Source organism: Petaurus breviceps, unplaced genomic scaffold (assembly GCF_028583685.1).
Source record: "Petaurus breviceps papuanus isolate PSGF00001 unplaced genomic scaffold, PetGlider_PUasm1.0 37, whole genome shotgun sequence".
Lineage (NCBI taxonomy): Eukaryota > Metazoa > Chordata > Mammalia > Diprotodontia > Petauridae > Petaurus > Petaurus breviceps.
The window spans coordinates 85,712,440-85,730,353 of record NW_027186296.1 but is presented as its reverse complement, the minus strand read 5'-3'; the positions used below and the strand labels follow the sequence as shown (position 1 = coordinate 85,730,353).

Sequence of the window (17,914 nt, the reverse complement as noted above, 5' to 3'; positions counted from 1 at the left end):
AGGGTTGTCAGGGAAAATCAAGAGGAGGGAAAGGATTCTCTCTTCTTAAGAGGGCCTGGAAGGAAGCCATGAGAGGACAGAGGCTCTCCCCTCTAAGAAAGGTTGGAAATGGGAAGGGGGGAGGGGGTGCTCTCCAGTCTAATGAAAGCTGAGAGACAGAGAAGCTTTCCGTTCTAACAGAGGTTATAACAGGAGAAAAAGGTCTCCCCTCTGATGGGGCTGAAACAGAGGAACTCTCCCCTCTAACAGGGGTAGGAAAGCGGGAGGGGAGCCCCCCCCCCATAGGAGCTGGAGAAAAAATGGATGGTCTCCTTCAATGAGGTCCTAAAGGGGAAAGGGGGGTCTTCACTCTAAATACAACTGCACAGTAATGCGGAGGGTCTCCCCTTTAACAGCGTCTGGAAGAGAGAGGAAGTTTCCCTTCTAACGGGGGCTGGAACGGAGGAGTCCTCTCTAACGGGAGCTGGAGGAAAGAAAGGGAGGGTCTCCCTTCTAATGGGGGGGGTGCGGAGGAGGGAGGGCACCTCCCCTCTAACCTGGAACAGGGGTAGGAAGGGGGGGGGGCTTTCCCTTCTAATGGGAGCTGGAGGAAGGGGGAAAGTCTTCCCTTTTAACGGGGGTTAGGAGAGAAGAGAGGAGATTCCCCCCCCCAAAAAAAAAAACCGGGAGCTGGAAAGAAAGGGGGATTTCCTTCGAATTGGGGTTGAAGAAAAGGGTGGAGGTCCTTCCTCTGACCGAGGCTGTGAGAAGGGAGGATCTCCCCTCTTTCGCGGGCTACAAGGGGGAAGGGGGTGGAGGGGAAAAAGAAGTCTGCTCTAACGGGTGCTAGAAAAAAGGGGATGGTCTCCCCTCTAATGGAGGCTGGGAGAAGGTAGGGTCTTTCCTTTCACGGAGGCTGGAGGAGAAAAGGGCATCTCCCCTCTAATGGGGGCTGGAAAGGACAATGAGGGTACCCCCTCTAACAGGGTTTGGAAGAAGGGGGAGAGATCTCCCCTCTAACGGTGGCCGGAGATAAGGGGTCCCCCCTCTAATGGGGGCTAGAGGGAGGAAAGAGATCTCCCTAATGGGAAAGGGAGAAGGGGGGGGGGCCTTTTCCTATAGGGGGGGGGGGCCGCCCCCCCGAGCGCTTCGTGGCACGGGGTGGGGGAGGGAGGGAGGCGTGGAAACCAACCTCCCTGCAGTCGCCGGCGCAGTCGCAGTCGCAGTCGCAGGGGGCTGAGGGGCCTTCCTCGGGGTCTCGGGGGAGGGGGGGGGGGAGGGCTCAGCAGGTCCGCAGCTCTGGCCTCCCCGTCCTTAACGTGCGGCCGCCTCAGCTACAGAGGAAAGGAGCCTGCCGGCCGCCCAACCGATACTAACCCCTCCTCGGGCCACCGCCGCCGTTCGCACCGCTCCCGCGCCTCGCTCTGCCGCCGCCGCCGAGGCTGCTGCTACCGCTCCCGCCTCCTCAGTGCTTCTCTGGCCTCTCTCGCTCTGTTTGTTTTTGTTTTGTTCTACCCAGTAACACGGGGGCGAGAGGGCCGCGTTGATTGGCCGTAGGGCGGGCGCAGATTCTCCAATGAGAGAGCGGCAGAGCGAGTAGCGAAGGAAAGGGAGGGAGGGAAAGAGGAGGAAACAACTGGTCGCGAGAGAAGGATCTGCAGGCGCATGCGCTCCTCTGGAAAGGAGGAAAGGAAAAAGAGAGGGAGAGGGAGGAAAAAGGCGGGGGTTGGGGGGAGGGAATGGGGAAATGAAAACTGGCTCCTGGAGGAACTAGGGGGTGGAGGAGGAAGAGGTGCAGGCGATGGACTTACAATGGACTTCCAGACTGTTGACCTCTGAATAAATTCCCTTGGTTTTTTTCATTTAAAGCTTCCCCACGACTTGCTATTTTTTGCAACGTCTCCGGCTTCCTCCACTTTCTTTTTCTTCCTGTTCTCAGTTTAGCCCCCAAGTTACTGCCAGCCTCTTGTCCTTTACACACAGAAAAGTGTCATCTGACTTTTTTCTTTCCTTCAGTACCTCTATCCCTAAATCCTGGCCCTCCCCTGGAATCATCCACTCACAATCCCCCAATTCCCCCAAAACACCCTGAAATAATCTGGTGATGGGGTCCCAAGGAGAGAGATTGAAAAGAGGCAAGATGGAGACTTACTTCCCTGGGCATCAAAAACTACTGGACCATGTGGTACCGTGGAAAGAGCACTGCATTTTAAGTCAAAAGACTCAGATTCAGCTCTGCTGCTTAACCTCTAGGTCTCAGAGGTCTTCATCTGAAAAATGAAGGGGCTGGACTAGATAACTTCTAAGGTCCCAAAATCTATGATTGTTTTTACTCTTTTTAGCAACCTTAGGCAAATAAAACACCACATTGCCTTTCTTCCTTTCACAGGGAATCACAGAATCTTAGCCCTGTTATGGGAACTTCAGAACAGTCCTTTGAATTCATAATTACATAAGGATAGATGGGCATAGTATTGTTTTGTTTTTCTCAAGCTAGGAAGAATCTTAAAAGTCATCTACGCCCTCATTCTATAAAGGAATCTAGAAACTGAGTCCCCCAAAAAGAAGTGATTTGCTTAAGATCACACAGCAGGCTATTAGCAGAGCAGGAACTCAGGTCTCTTGATTTCCAGGTCAAGCTCTATTCCTGTTATAACGTGATGTTTCACTTTTGGTCATGTACAGAACAGACTTGGAAGTGGACAGAGTGCCATGTTTGTTTGTAAACAGGCTAGTGTGGCAGGAGAGTAAAGTGATTGGAAAGGCAGAAAGGAACCAGGTGATGAAGAGATTTAAAAGCTGAGAAGAGGGATTTATATTTTACCCTAGAGGCAATAGGAAATTATTGGAGTTCACTGAATAGAGAAGTGACATGGTGAGACCTGCACTTAACAAAAATCATTTTGGCAGCTGGGTGAAATTCTGAAAGATTGAAATGGAGAGAGATTTGAGGAAGAGTTAGAAGGCTACTTATAAGAGTCTAGGCAAGAAGTGATGAAGGTCATAGCTGCATGAGTGGAGAGGAAGCTTATATAACATTATGTGAAGGTAGAAAAGAAAAAAAATTTGGCGACAAATCAGATGTGTAGAGTGTGGCACTGTGCTTGTGAGCCCAAGTGACCCTGAAGATGGTGATGCCTTCTGAAGTGGGGAGGCTTGAGGGGAAAGATAATGAGTTTTACTTGGGAGAAAAAGAAAATGAGTTGTTTGGGATGTATTGGCTAAGTGAAGGCTGGATGAGAGGAGGGAGAGATAGGGAAATTAATTAGGAGGCTTATTTCAGTAGTCCATAAAATCAGGAGATTAGGCTATAAGATCTCCAAATTCCTTTCTTATCTTAGCCCTGTATGATTCTATGTGACATACAAAGGAAAGACATCATTGTAATCCTGAGAGAAGGGCAATGCTAGGGTAAGATAAAAACTGGGTTTTTAATTTCACTGGAAGATTTCAACTGATAGGGATTTTGTGACTATCTCACTTGACCTGGAAACTTTTCCCTTTTGTAAGACAAAAGGAAAATAATGTGCCCAATCTACATTTAAAAGGCATGTTGATATTTGTTGGTGAGGGGAGTTGGAAGCTAATAAGTTAATGGTGATAAATTACTTAAAAATGTTCCAATGAAAGGATAAGAAATAAGAATTCTTATTACCACTCCTGGAACTGCACAAATAGCTTTTCTTCCCCAATAGCCTTTTCATTTAAGCAATTCCTGGATTTGAGAAAGTAAGGTACCTCAGTAGCCAATCTTTAAAGGAAGTATTCTCTAAGAGTTTGTCCTCAGCCTTCTTTTTCTTCTCTCCCTAAACTGTCTCCCATGGCAGTCTCATGGATTGTTAGAAATGGAAGGGAATTTAACATCTCATTTTACAGATGAGGAAAAAGAAGAAATGAAGTGATTTACCCAGTCACAAAGTTAGTAAAAGGCACATCGGTGATTCTAGTCTAACTCTGCCAATTTCATTGGTTTTCATCCCATTGCCTTCAATTATCACCTGTATGCCACATTCTTCTAATTCTATTATACAAACATATTGATTCCCTACTCCACACCAGACAGTGTACTAGAAGCTGAGGATACAAAGACAAAACCAAAACAATTCCTACCCTCAGGAAGCTTACATTCTACTAGCAGAATACAACTTTTTTTCTTTTTGGAGAGGGGAAGGTAGGGTAATTGGGGTCAAGTGACTTGCCCAAGGTCATATGGCTAGTTTTGTGTTAAGTGTCTGGGGCTACATTTGAACTCAGGTCCTCCTGACTACAGGGCCGATTCTCTATTCACTGTGCCACCTAGCTGCCCTGATACAACATATTTTTATACAAATAAATAACAAGACAGTTTGTGGTAATCTGAATCTCCATCATTGACTTCTTTCTAAAGTTCTAGACCTTTGTGACCAACTACCTAAAGGACATCTCTGTTTCACTTGTATGTCCACTAATGCCACGTACTCAAAACTAAACTTGTTTTATTTTCCCCAAAATCTATTCCTCCTTATTTCCAGAGAAGCTCATCTACCAAATTAATTCATTCAGCTCTGGGACTCACCCTTGAAAGGAGCTACCTGAGCTGTTGATCAGAGGGTAAGTAAAGGAAGCCTCACTTCAACCCTCTATTTTTAATTCAGACTGAGTTTCATCTTACCAAGGCATCCCACCAGGACACTCAATTTAGTGCTCTTCATATAATAGGTACTTCAGAATTGTTGAATTTAATCTAAACCCTCACTTATTTTGAAGTGTCAGGATATTGATACCCCCATTTTCCAGAATCTGAGGCCCAGAGTAGTAAGGTGGTCTCATTCCTGGTAAATGGTAGGACCTGGACCAGAACTTGTATCTCCAGAGCCCTAGTGACCTTTCCAGTGACCTCCTATCACAACATGCTGCTTCCCTTTAGTAAAGGAATAAATATTCAAGTCTACTGTTCATCTTCAATATACAGTAAAAGCAGTCCTAAAGACACTGGTAAGTATGGGAAACAAGTTATCAGATGTTCTGAAGCTATGTTACCAGGGTCCAAGGCAATTTTTTTCTAAAAAACATTGGGGCATTTTTACCAGGGACCGGGGCATTTTACTCAAAAGTAAAAAATCATTGAACTGTCATCAGGGCACAAAGAAGTAACCATATTTTTAAATGGAAATAAAAGCCAGTGAGTTTTCATTCACAATTCATATTCTTTTTTTCCCAGTTCCTTTTTTGAGTTATATTCTAAAGCAATGATGTCAAAACTCCAATAGAAAGGGGGAGGCCACTTGCAGCTACTAAACTGTACATGAGAATCGCTACAGGCCTTATATTGACCCAGAAAACCGCATATTAGCATTATCTATTTTAATTACTCAGGAGTGTTGCATGCCACAATGCAACTGGCAAGCCATGTGTTTGATATCTCTGCTCTAAAGCACAACCTTGGAGAATGTGAGAGAAAAAAACTTTCCCTACAAAATCAAGCCTCTCTTGCTATATTTGGGACTTTGGGACAGGTCTACTTAGGACTGCAATATACCAGTTAAAGATTTACTTCTCAAAACTCTCTTAAAGAAGATCATGTACCTAGACTGACTCAAACTCTCTCATCTGTCACCCCAACCCCTTGTAATGACACCATCTAACCTACTTGTTTTATATGATTAACACATCACCACACCTTAGCTATAATTATATTATATAAACTTAGAGACGGTTAACCTACTCACATTCTCCTCCCGCTGGTTCATTGTCACATCTTCAGTCCCACTTCATCCTCAAAAGGTTCTTCATGTCCTCTGATTCTCAGACAATTTCAACCCTTCTCATTCTTTCTCCAACGAGCTAAAGCATATCCCTGTTTTTTTTCACCAGCCACTTAAATCAGTTGGTCACTGCATGAAACCTTTTCTTGCCCCTCAAAGAAAAATAAATGACAAGGTCCAAAAGAGCCTTTGCAAATAGAGGAAATTCTCTGGTGAGAATAGCTTTCTGGAAAAGAAAAATGAGGCCCACTATGAACATGGGGCCCTCTCACTCTAGATGAAAAGGGAACAAAATGGGATTGAGGATTAGGCAAACAAATTCTTCAGGGAAACACCAGTAGGAACAAGAGAACAGAGAAGTAATTCAGGAATGCACAGAAGACAAAGAAGAGAGACACACACAAAAAAAAATTAATTGGAATAGTTAAATATAAAAATAGTTAAACTACTACAGTATTGGCAGTGGGAAAACAACAAAACTCATGGCCAAAAGGAAGAGAATATCAAGAAGAAACTGTTCATTGTTGAATAAATGAATTCTTTAATAGATCACTTTCTAAAAATGCTAGATTATCCTGTTCTAATTTATCCAAAATTCTATATATATATATAACTACAAATGATGAGGGAAGGAGAAGAGAATAACTTTGAAAGAAATAGAATAACAAAAGAAAAATCTCACCACCATTAATTTGCTTTCCTTACAAACTTCTCTTAAAGTAATATCGAGGCTATTGTGGGCCTTAAATCTTTTCCCTTCTTCAGAACGTTTATACCAGGAAAGAGTACCTCATGCCCATCCCTAGGTCTATTGTCAAACTCAGGACCCAGAGCATTAGAATGTGGCATATTAGAATTAACTAATCACAAAAAAAAAAAAAAAAAAACCCAACCCATAATTGTAGGTGAAATTATCAAATTCCATAAGAAATGCTAAGTAAGACATGGTTATTAGTGAGGTAGGTAAGGAGTGTGTGCACCCCAAAACTGTGTGCAACAGAAATCCTTACCCAAATAATAGAGGTTTCTCAAGGTAAGAAGCAGAAAAGAATGGTTTATTTACAACCTCGAGAAAGGGCCACCCTCCTGACAAATGGTCAGGGAGGAAAAGCAATTTACAAAAGGAAATGGCAAAGTTATAAAGCCCTAATGAGAAATTCTCCCCCACCGCACTCCTGACCCTTTTCTTCCATTGTCTGGAAGTTAGGCGCACAATCTAAACGCGGCAATCTACCTCAAGTATCAGAACAAGGAAACAGTAGATCACCCAATGTACGTTTGAGAAAGCACTTCTGTCCTTATTTGGCCTATCTTGTGCTGAGGTGGCACTGGGAAGGATCTCCATTGCTCTAAGTCCCAGATTCCTGCAAGGTCAAGTGACCTCTAAACTTAGGCCTAGTGGATGCTGAAGCCACTCTAGATTTGATTTTTCAGAATGAGGAAACTTCACTGCAAATTATCCCTCAAAGGAGCATAGCTTGAATATTGCTTGAGTTCCCTTTAATAATCTGTTATGTATCCATCATTCATGAATTTATCCAATTCTGTCTTGAATTTATTTAAGAGAAGCAACATGATATTGTAAAGAGTGCAAAGTTTGAAAGCATGCTTTTCCACTACTCTCTCTTTGAACCTGTGCAAGTTACCTCCCTCTTCTGAACCACAATTTCCCCATCTATAAAAAGAAGAGGTTAGATTTAGATGATCTCCTGAAGCCAGTAAGAGTCCACTCAAGCAGGAATTTACTAAGCACACTGAAATGACTTAAGAGAGCCCAATGCTACTTACAGTAGGGTGTAAGTCATTATCATAAGACTCCTCCCTAGCTGGGAAAATATGACTGACCCCCTGTGATCCTGAAAATCAGCCAGTCACATTCTGTCTCATGCTTATGTTCAAAGGGGGAGAGCTAAATGAGATTGCTGAAGTTGGTAACTAGTCAGGAGAATTTTCCTGGGACTGTAGGCCTAGGTTTTTAAGTAATAAGTGTGAAATTTCTTGGGAACTTACACAATCAGTTGGGAAGTAGCCCTAGGGGATATTTTAAGAGGTGGTATATTAGCTATGTGGTACATGCAATCTCTGCATTATGAGTGTAGGAAGCTATATAAAAGTTTAGCAGGCATGCATAAAAGAGTTTTGATGATTGTTAAGAGATAGATGTTCTCATCTTGGCTTTGTCATTAATTCACTATATATCCTTCCAGAAGTTCAGAGTCTTAGTTTTCTCTTCTGTAGAATGAGAAAGCTGTATTTATATAATCTTGATGGACCCCTTTAACTCAAATTCTATGATTCTGAGTAGCAGGGTAGCAGGGGGCTATGCAGTAGATACATCACCTCACCTCACCTCTCTGTGCTTAGTTTCTTCATCTGTAAAATCGGGATAATTATACTTGTACTACCTACTTCACAGAACTATTGTAAGTAAAGCATTTCATAAGTTTAAAGGACATTATAAATGGGAGTTATTATTATTATGCATAGATACTGCAATCATATTCCCAGGTTTTCTGGGGCAGTCTTACTTTTGAAGGTAAATGTGCTAATGAGGTAAGCACAGTGAAAAATCCATTGTTAGATGATGTGTCCTCATTCTGGGTTTGGAAAACATGATCATCATATCTATAGATGAGCTAATTTATCATTGGTACAGTCTTCAACTCTGTGTCTATTATCCATTTCAATTCCTGATTTTCTTTGTCTTTAGGTCTACAGTGTAGTCAGGCAACTCTGACATGGAAATAAATTGAAATAATCTGTGAGAAGTTTTCATTTGCCTCATCTCCAAACACCTTTCTTTTTCCTAGGAAATCTTTTACTCAGTTTCTTTTAGTAGATGTAGTAGAAACATGAAAAAGTATAGATAAATGATCAAAATATATGAACTGGCAGTTCTCGAATAAAAAATTGCAAAAAAAAGTTATCAACAAACATATGACAAATATGTCACAAATAACAAGGTGAAAATTAATACAACTCTGAGGTTCTACACATAAACTTAGCAATGACAAAAAAAAAAAAGGAAAATTTCAATTTTGGTGGTTCCTGTAGGAGAACAGGGATATTGTTGATGGAGCTGTGACTTGCTCCAACAATTTGGGAAAGTTATTTGGAAATATACCCCTAAGTCACTAAACTGCACATGTGCTTTGACTCATCCTTATTGTATTCTTTGCAGCATAGTACAGTGTTGTCCACTTTCTCCTTCTTAATTCTCTCTCCTATCTGAGTTTTTGTGACTTTTCTCTTCCTTGGTTTTCCTACCTACCTGACCTGTCCTTATTTTTATTTTTATTACTTTGTTGGATCTTGATTCATGTCAACCAGTCAATCAATAAATATTATTAAGTGCCTACTATGTGCCAAGCACTGGGAATACAAAAAGAGGCAAAAGATAGTCCCTGCCCTCAAGGAGTTTATAATCTAATGGAGGAGACAACATGCAAACAAATATATACAAAGCAAACTATATAAAAGATAAACAGGAAACAACAGAGGGAAGACACTGGAATAAGAAAGATTAGGAAAGGCTTCCTGTAGAAGATGGGATTTTAGCTGGGAGATTAGTAGTTGGAGGAGGTCAGTAGTCAGAATGGAGGAGGGAGAATGTTCCAGGCATAGGGGATAGTCAGAAAAAAATGCCAGGAACCAAGAGATGAAATGTCTTGTTTGTAGAACAGCCAGGAATCTAATGTCACTGAACAGAAGAGTATGTGTTGGGGAGTAACGTGTAAGAAGACTGGAAAGGTAGGAGGGGATTAGGTTATGAAGGGATTTGAATGCTAAATGGAGCATTTTGTATTGCTCATGAAGGCAACAGGAAGCCACTGGAGTTTATTGAATAGAGGGTAACATGATCGGACCTGCATTTTAGGAAAATCACTTTATTGACTGAATTGAAAACTGTTGGGAAAGAAGAGACTTGAGGCAGTCAGACCCACCAGCAGGCTGTAATTAAGGTGTGAGACAATAAGGGCCTGCACTAGAGTGGTGGCAGTGTCAAAGAAGAAAGGGGGGCATATTTGAGAGATGTTGCAGAGGTGAAAGTAACAAACTTTGAAAACAGCTTGGATATGGAGGGAGAGGAGGAGACAGTGAGAAATCCAGGATGACTCCTAGGTTGCAGAGCCTGAGGGACTGGGAGGATAGTGTTGCCCCCTAAAGAAGGTAGAAGGAAAGGAGGGTTTAGGTGGAAGGATGAAGAGTTCAGTTTTGGACATGTTGAGTTTAAGATGTCTACTGGACATCCTGTTTGAGAGGTCTGAAAGGCAGTTGGACATGTGAGATGGGAGACCTGCAGAGAGATTAGGGCAGGAAAAGTAGATTTGAGAATTATCAGCATAGAAATGGCAATTAAATCCATATGAAGTAGTAGAGAGGCAGAAGAGAAAGGGTCCTGAGACAAGAATCCTAAGTGAGACCTACCGAGGTTCTGTTCCAGGGCCACTTTTCTCTATATATCTCCTCTCTTTGACCTCATCAACTCCCATGGTCTCAATTATCATTTTTTTTTTTTTTTTGCTTTTTGGAGGGGAAAGGTAGGGCAATTGGGGTTAAGTGACTTGCCTAAGGTCACACGGCTAATTTTTTGTGTTAATTGTCTGAGGCCACATTTGAACTCAGGTCCTCCTGACTCCAGAAGCCAGTACTCTATTCACTATGCCACCTAGCCACCCTTCAATTATCATTTCTACACAGATGATTCCCAGACTCATTTATCCGGACCTAATCTCTATCCTGCACTCTAGTCTAACTTCATGAACTGCTTATTGGGATTTCAGATTGGATATTCCACAGGCATCTCATACTCAACATATTCAAAACAGAATTTTTTTCCCCCAAACCCAACTCAATTCTGAACTTTACCATTACTGTTAATGGCATCACCATCCTTCTAGTCACCCATTGTCTTCCTCTAACTCCTCCATATATATCTAATAGAATGCCAAATCTTATTGTTTTTGTTTTCACAATCTCTCTCTCTCATAAGCCCCCTTCCCTGCACTCACACAAGCCACTAGGTTCAAACCTCTCACTTGGACTATTGAAATAACCTCCTATTTTTCCTCCTAGCATTAAGTCTCTCCTCACTCCAATTCATCCTCCAAATAGCTGAGAAAGTGATTTCCTTAAAGCACAAGTCTGACCATGTTATTCCTCTGCTCAATGCACTCTAGTAGCTCACTATGATCTCTAGAAACAAATGTGAACTTCTCTTTCTGGCAATTAAAGCTCTTCAAAACCAAGCCCTTCTTACCTCCCCAGACTTCTAACACAATGTCCCTGCCTACCTCCACCCCCAAGAACTCTCTGTTCAAGGCTCCCTGGCTTTCCCCTGGAATCTGCTCTATCCTCATCTTGACCTCTTAATTTGTAAGCCTTTGGTGATCCTCCCAGCTGCTAGTGCCTTCCTTTCTAAGGTTACCTTGTATTCACATTGTATGTATCTTCTTATGTACATATATGTATGTGTTATCTCCCACATTAGAATGAAAGTTCATTGAGGGCAAGGACTATTTCTGTATTTTCCTTTGTATCTCAGCACTTGGCACATAGTAAGTGCTTAATAAATTCTTGTTAATTGATTGATTGATACCATTACTAGGCATATATATATATATATATATATATATATATACCCAGGAGATCAAAGACAGACTCTCATAGGGAATGAACCCATATGCACAAAAATATTTATGAACTTATTTTTTGTTGTAGCAAACAACTGGAAACATAGTACCCACTCATCAACTGGGGAATCACTGAATGAACTACAATGTATGAATGTAATGAAATGTTATTGCACCATTAAAATGACAAATAGGACAGATGCAGAGAAACTTATTGGGAAGAAGAAATGAGCAAAACTAGGACAATGCACACAATGACCACAATATCATAAAGAAGAAATACTTTGAAAAGCTTCAGAACTCTGATCAAAGCAGCTGCCAATTATGATCTGAAAAGAGTAATGATGAAGTCTATCTCCTTCCTCTTGGGAGATGGGTGATGGTGCAAACTGAAACAGGCCTTTTCAGATCTGACCAATGTTGATGTGCTTTATTAGACTATATTCCTTTGCTCTATTAGAGCAGGGGAGTAAGTTCATGGGTACTAAGAGATACAAAGAAATCCCTCATCTAGTGAGTGTTCATAGAAATAATTTTTTTAAGGCACAGAAGAAAACAAAAAGAAATTCAAAAAGGGATACAAAGAGAGCAATTGTTGTTATCATCTTGTTCAATTTAATATATACTTTAAAATATGAGCTTTATGTTACAGAAATTCATAATTTCACATGTTCTCTTTTTGTGCTTCTTTGTATATTGCTACATTTTTGCTTGTTGATAATTCTTAAGTTTATAATACTTTTATTAAAAAAGAAACATAGAACTATGTGGCAATCCAAATGATCTTCAGATGTGGGCATATGTAGAATATAAGCTCTTTCAGGAGAATAAAGGACAAGAACTTTTTTGATCTTTGTCTTTGAATCGCCAACATATAGCACAGTACCTGCCTGGAACATGATAGGTGCTTAATAAATGCTTGATGAACTGAATGGTGCATGAGAGACAATGAAGGCGGCGTTCTATCCAAGCTATGCTAGAGTTCATCGCTATATGCCTATCAGAGCCTTGATGCCATTCTCATTGACTACCTGGAAAAAAATTGCACCGGCACATGAGTGAATATAGGATATTAAAGCTGGAAAGAAACTTAGAGATCCTCTAATCTGACCTCCTCATTTGATAGAGGAGGAAAGTGAGATCTAGAGAAGGAACATGACTTGATCAAGATTACATACTAAATTAGTGACATGGAAGAGGTGATGTTATTCAGGGGATAGACAGTTATCCTTTGAGGCAGAAAGAAAGGGGTTCAAGCCTTGCCTTTGACTCATAGAGCTCTTCATTGCAAGAGGGAATTTCCTCACCCTACTTTGATGAGACAACAACAACACTGAGGAGACTACAAGTCTGGTATAAAAAAGAAAATTTGTGACAGAACTGAGACTCAGACCCAAGTTTCCTGACTACCAGAATAATCTCCTCTATACCTCATTGCTATAACAGTTATTCTGTAATTAATGGCCATGATTCAGAGGACAGAACAAAGTAGAAATGTATGGGTTTATCTGTGTGTGATTTTGCTCCTCTGGTTTCTGATTTGGGGCCCTCAGTTCTGAGGAGCAGCAATGAGAGAAAATGAAAGTAGAAAAAGCCTCATACCTTCCCCAGCACAGCGGGAAGCCACAGAGCCAAAGTGTGTGAAGGTGTTCAGAAAACAGCGATGAAAACAAAAGTCTAGGTATCCTTAATTTGGGGTTTGATAGATTTCACCACACCCCAAGTCAAAAGTCATTGAACACTCACTTTTACAAAGTCACATATTAGTTGCTTTGTAGGGTATGGAGATGGGGAGTTTTGACCCAGAGAAAGACACAACTCCCATAGTTGTCTGGGGAGTTGGCTCAGAGATATAAAGTATATTAAGAAAAGTTACAAAGAATAGAATAAGGTTCTATAGTTCTTCTATTAGCTGCCCCCTAACCGGAACTAGATCCTGGCATTTCCTCTCTCTGCTGTTTCCTGGTCAGTATTTTCTGAAGATAGTCCTGATCATGAAGATTATGTTTTCTTTCACCAATCAATAGTTATTTAATCCTATTGATTGGGCAGGTGTGATTTGTATGCAGTCTAGTAGTTACTATTTTGAAGAAAGATTATAAAGAGAAAATACCATTCTTGCCCTTCATAATGAAATATTGCTAGCTTATGTCCCAAAATTCCCTTTAGAGTTCCTTGATCTCTCTTTTCATCATCTTCCACCTCAGAAGAAGAGGATTTTTGGAGAAAGGCCTTTTGGCCAAGGAGAAAAGAGGCCTCCCTGGGGCAGCTATGTGGTGTGGTGAATAGAGCACCAGTCCTGGAGTCAAGAGAACCTGAGTTCAAATCCCATCTCAGACACTTGACAAACTTACTAGCTGTGTGACCTTGGGCAAGTCACTTAGCCCCAACTGCCTCACCTTCCCCCCTCTAAAAATAAAAAAAAAAGAAGAAAAGAGACCTCCCCTTCCTTTCCCCCAGTTCTAATGACCAACACAAACTTCCTGGCTCTTTCCAGCCTTCAAAACCTGTTCCCTAAAAGCTGAAGCTGAAGAACATCAATTTCCCTGTGGGCAGAGTTTATCTGTATTGTTTGAGTACCTGCCTTGCCAGTTTGTTCTGAAAGGACCCAGCCAGACTAGATCTGAGAATCTTGTAAACATGCTTTCTCTGACCTCAGTGTTGTGAATGGGATTGAAACAGATGCTGCCCATCTGTCTTCTCCTGACCCTAATTGAGAATAGATCCTATTTCTGGGACATAAATAAGTCAATCTAAAATTGGGAATGGGTGATGGCTTTTGTGAAACCATCAAAGAAGGAGTCTGGATCTATGCACTTAGGGTTATAAATGGCTGCTGTTGGCTCTATGTAGTGATCCTTGATTGCTATTGATTCAATGCAGTCAGTGGTACCTTGGAGACTGAAAATTCTGAATCAACATATATTCTTTCTTGCAGAGGCAATGTTGCACTGATTAACGATAAAAAGGTTTCTTCCCTTGGGGATGCACAGAGGGCAAGATTGCTAAGATTTCTTTACATCAAAATCATGAGTATAAAGTGAGTCCTGCTTGGACTTGGGGGTCTGGGGACTTCCATATGGTCAACATGGATATGATGTGGACAGCAACTATATCCTCTAGCTGAGACAATCTTGTTCTGGGGATACTAACATAGAAGGACTCATCCCTTTATGCTTCACAGAGTACACAATCAGATACACATATTAAATCACTAAATCTTAAGGTTGAAAGGACTTTTAGAGATCAGATGGCCAGCACAGTAGGAGGGTCACAATAGATTTTCACATACTTTTGATAAACTCACGTGGATCAGTCTATTTTTAAGTTCTGTTATTGCTGCCTCTAGCTTTTACTCCTTTGTTTCTCCTCCTCCAGTGAACATCACTGATATCTGTCCTTTGAATTAAGAGAAGGAAGAAGCTAAACAAGGTTGGGGAAATGGAATGCACTGGAGTAAAAGGTAGCAACAAGCTTCAGAGGTCTTTAGTATTGCATTGGCCCTAACTATATTCCTTTTGAGGAGGCACTGACCTATTTAAAAGAGCATTTGTCAGTAGTCTGCAATTTGCCTTACATGGGCTAGATTTTACTTCTCTGAGAAATATGTCTGTCTGCATTTTAAAAAGAAGGTTCTTGGGCAGCTAGGTGGCACAGTGAATAGAGCACCTGCCCTGGAGTCAGGAGGACCTGAGTTCAAATATGGCCTCAGACACATGACACACTAACTAGCCGTGTGACTTTGTGCAAGTCACTTAACCCCAATTGCATTCCAAAAAAAAGTTCTTTGCAGATAGTTTCTATAAAATTCTGCCACCAAAATTTTGATATATGGGGAGAATAAATATAATAGGGTTCCCTGGTACCCTCCAGCAAAAGCTTATAGTTATAAGGGGCAAAAATACACATACATTTAAATATAAAAAGGAAGGTTTTAAGATGCAAAATAAACATTCTGCATCTGAGCATCTACATCAGAATAGCTCAATTACATATGGAAAAAGCCAAAAAAAGACAGCCTATAAGGCAAAGTAGGAATTCCTACTTTTGTTCCACTTGCATAAAAGCCTAAAAGCTTTCTGGGAAGTGCTGGATTGGGATTAACTATCACTATAGGCCAAGGTGAATACCTAGTGGAGGGAACTCTCTTTGAACCAGGAAGCATTTTAAGTAAGAGAGGCTATATTACTCTGTCTTTCTCGTCTGGAGGTAACAAGCATTTGAACTGGGCTTGGAGTGAGTCAAGGATGTCATCACAATTTAGGACATCCAATCCTAGGACAAAGTCATTGCCCTAGCTGAAAGAGGGCAACAACACTCCAGCTGTAAATAATAATAATAATAAAGAACTGTAATACTTGACCAAAAAAGAGCACAGTGTCACCCAGCTAAACTGCTGCTAGAGATGATAAAAGATCACAGATGTCCTTCAAAGAACAAGCCCAAGGAATCCAGCAACAGTTGCCTGGCAGCAGACAGACCTGCCCAGTAGTGGCTGGCAGCAGCTGTTTAATGGAAGACTGGCCTGCTTGGTGCAGGCCATCAGGAATCCAGTTGGTGAGTGACCTGTTTGACCCAGCCCAGAAGTAATCATGCCTAGTAGCAAATCGATTTGCCCAGTCCAATCCAGTCCAGTCCAGTCCAGCAGTGTTCAAGCTTGGTAAAGGAGCCAGCACAGAAACCAATTGACCTCCTTGATCCAGTGCAGCAACAGACTAACACAACAAGCCAAGACACCATGACCTACAAAGATAAGTTTAGCAGAGCCACCCATCTAGTGAAGACTCCAAAGGAATTGTTACATGAGCATAAACAATATAGGCTAGAGTCATGGTCCAAATCTAAGAGAAAATACAATATTGATAAATCTAAAAAGTCTTATATTTGTGTTGGAAAAAAAACACAACTTTGTAACTACAAGATGAGGAAGTTATTACTAGACATTGGACTGATGTGAAAAAAGATCTCAGGGTTTTAGTGGACTGGCAACTCAATATGAATCACCAGCATGATATGACAGTTTAAAATGCCAATGCAATCATAGATTATATTGAGAAGTGTGAAAGTCTAGCCAGATTCTGGCCTTTCTGTAACACATCCATAGTGTTAGGTTCATTTCTGGGTGTCACATTTTAGGAAGAAAAAGTAATTGGCTAACGAATTTCCAGAAGAGAGTAGCTAGGTAATGAGGGGTTAGAAAATCTGTTGAAATAAATGTGAGTGTTTAGCTTTCAGAATAGAAGCCCCAGAAGATGTGACAGCTGTCTTCAAGTATTTCAAAGGCTGTCATGTGGAAGAGGGATTATATTTGTTCTGCTCGACCTGAGAGAGTATATCCATGAGTTACAGGCAGAAGTTATAGAGAGGCAGATTTCTTTTCAATATAAGGGTGAAGTTCATAATTAGGCTTTTCTAAAAGTGGGAACAGGTACTTCTCCTTCATTAGAAGTCTTCAAGAAAAGGCTGGATAACTCACTTGTTGAAAATGTTGTAGGTGAAATCCACACTCGTATCCTAAATGGTCTCTCAGATACCTCTTGGCTGTGAGATTCTGCAATTTTATGAGTGTAATGAAAATTGAAGAACATCCTTTAAACAAAAATGTGTTTGCCAGGCCCTGCTCTGAAGACACCAAAGGGACTGTGTTAGTAACATGAGAGAACCCAGGAGGAGAAATAGATCAAAGCCTTCCAGTCAAGCCAGGCTCCAATAACCAATAATCTACCCAAGGATACCCAATTACTTTTTGTGTTTTTGGCAGTTTGGTGAAACCTATGGGTTTCTAAGGATAATGTTTTAAACATAAAAAATAAGACACATACAAAAGAAACTAGATATGTTAAAATAAAGATATATAATTTTTATCTATCCAATTTCATGAACCCCCTGAAATTGATCCACAGATCCCTTGGAGGTTTAAGAACCTCTGCCCACAAAAGAAATGGGTGGGCTCTTTGCCAGTCAAATTGATGCTAGGATAACAAAAAAAAATACGTAGCATAAAACTTGATCTGATCCAGTAGTGGTGGAGGGACAGGAGTGGCATAATGGATAGTGCATTTGACCTAGAATCAAAAGATTTAAGTAGTATTTCTGACTTTGCTTCAAATTTGTGTTATCGGGAGCAAGTCATTTCATTTTACTGCTGCATATCATTCCCCTTATTCTTCTCTTATTGACGTCCTATTGCATTCTCCATAACTGCTATGCCATACAAAGAAAGTGTGTGTGTGTCACACTCTTCTCTTGTGCTCCCTACAAGACCTTAAATATGATAGCCATTCAGTAAATATTTGTTGAAAAAATAATAAATGAAGGGTGGAACAAACTTCTCTGGGCATCTGTTTCCTTATCTACCAAATAGAATCCATACAACCAATTTTACTGACTTCAAAGAGTTATTGTGAAAAGCAAATGAGATAATGCATATGAATGTGTTTTTAAAATACTGTGAAAATGTAATTAATCATCCAAGAATTAAAAAGGATTGATTACTCTCGTGGTGCCCCAGAGGAGCAATTGCTTAAGAACTGCTATCCCACAAAAATACATTTACCC

General features: G+C 40.9%; 1 protein-coding gene and 1 long non-coding RNA gene across 3 annotated transcripts in view; one reads left to right on the top strand and one right to left on the bottom strand.

The window, feature by feature from the left end:
• The window catches only part of PDCD4 (programmed cell death 4), a 28,341-nt gene extending 26,827 nt beyond the window's left edge, over nt 1-1,514 (bottom strand). Inside the window, exon 1 of one of the 2 annotated variants that reach the window (XM_069098951.1) lies at nt 1,357-1,514. The gene's annotated coding sequence lies outside the window, so the exon portion shown is untranslated. The remainder of the gene's footprint in view (nt 1-1,356) is intronic. The other variant, XM_069098952.1, reaches the window with a different exon arrangement.
• LOC138169479 (uncharacterized) lies at nt 33-12,195 on the top strand. The gene is made up of 3 exons (XR_011170364.1): nt 33-101; nt 4,491-4,569; nt 11,445-12,195. It is a non-coding gene; the product is annotated as an uncharacterized lncRNA (long non-coding RNA).
• Nucleotides 12,196-17,914: the final 5,719 nt, after the last annotated feature.